At 36.7% G+C, this 1,173-nt stretch overlaps 1 protein-coding gene across 3 annotated transcripts in view; it reads right to left on the bottom strand.

Moving 5' to 3' along the window:
* Positions 1–1,173, bottom strand: part of slc39a10 (solute carrier family 39 member 10) — a 33,824-nt gene that overhangs the window by 28,016 nt on the left and 4,635 nt on the right. The gene's annotated exons all lie outside the window — the stretch shown is intronic.

Raw genomic sequence — 1,173 nt, 5'->3', positions numbered from 1 at the left:
ATAAAAGAATTTAAACTCCTGTACCTCCTGATGTCTGCACCACTGACCCAAGTCATGTCTACTCAAGTTTTTCTTACACAAGACTGAGATTAGATTAGTTATATTTATTATCATTTCGCACATCTTTGTATCTGGGGCAACTGGAAGACATTAGAAACATTCAACAACAACAGGCTCCAAAACAGTAACTTTACTTTAGCACAACAACGCACATGTAACACACCTACCACCTTCCAAAGCACACAGGACCCACAGCACTGTGTTTTTCTCAGCACAATTTTCTTGGACACTTAAAATCTTACTGAGTCTTCAATAAAGCAGAAGGTTCAAATACTTTCTTAACAACTGCTAGTTTTAAGTCACCTAGTCAGCTAACCACAAAAGACACTTAGCTTAATTTTTTGAACATACTACCTTGTGATACTCAAGAACACGCTAATCCTCGTCACTGGGCTGATGGTGAAACGAACAAATACCAGGACCTCTGTGTGGACGCTCTTCAGTTACAACATGGCAGCAGTGATACTCTGTGCGGAAGCCTTTGCAGTACTGACTTTACCACAATAAAGTATCTAAACTTTGCCCTCAGCACAGGTGTTGTTTAACTAAAGGTAGTTCAACTCCAGACAGTGAAAGTTAAAGCCACTGGAAAGACTTTATCACCCAAATCAGATTCCAAGGGTATTGTTACCTGAAGCTAAACTAGAAACTGAAATCAGGTGTTTAAAAAAAACGTAAATGGATAAGGAAGAAAAAAAACTAAAGCAGAATTTTGCACTTACAAACCAACTGCAATGAAACATACACTTAGCCACTCTATTGCACCGCACCATGTTCTGCATAATTTCCTGATTTAATTACAGTTAACAGGGAAGTAATGTAAGTAATTAGTAAGACTAATTTTGTGGTCAAAGTAGAAAAAAAAAAAAAGAATCAAGTGACAACGTTAGATTTAAATCAGTGGCTTATGGTGAAACAAGAGAACATTATGGCCAAATGCCATTTTAGTAATTACACTGCAGGACAAGCCTTACAGAAAAAAATTAGTTATAAAAACAACAACAACAAAAAAACACAGGCTACAAATAATGTACAAGCATTTATTAGAGAAAAATCACTAAAAGGAATTGTAGGGTTAGTCCCGGGCTTGTTAATCACATTAGTGTTTCCCCA

The sequence above is a fragment of the Pundamilia nyererei genome, unplaced genomic scaffold (genome assembly GCF_000239375.1).
Source record: "Pundamilia nyererei isolate P.nyererei 1_Seehausen unplaced genomic scaffold, PunNye1.0 scaffold00071, whole genome shotgun sequence".
Taxonomy (NCBI): domain Eukaryota; kingdom Metazoa; phylum Chordata; class Actinopteri; order Cichliformes; family Cichlidae; genus Pundamilia; species Pundamilia nyererei.
Note: the sequence above shows the minus strand (reverse complement) of the source record. Positions and strands in the feature narration are given on the sequence as shown.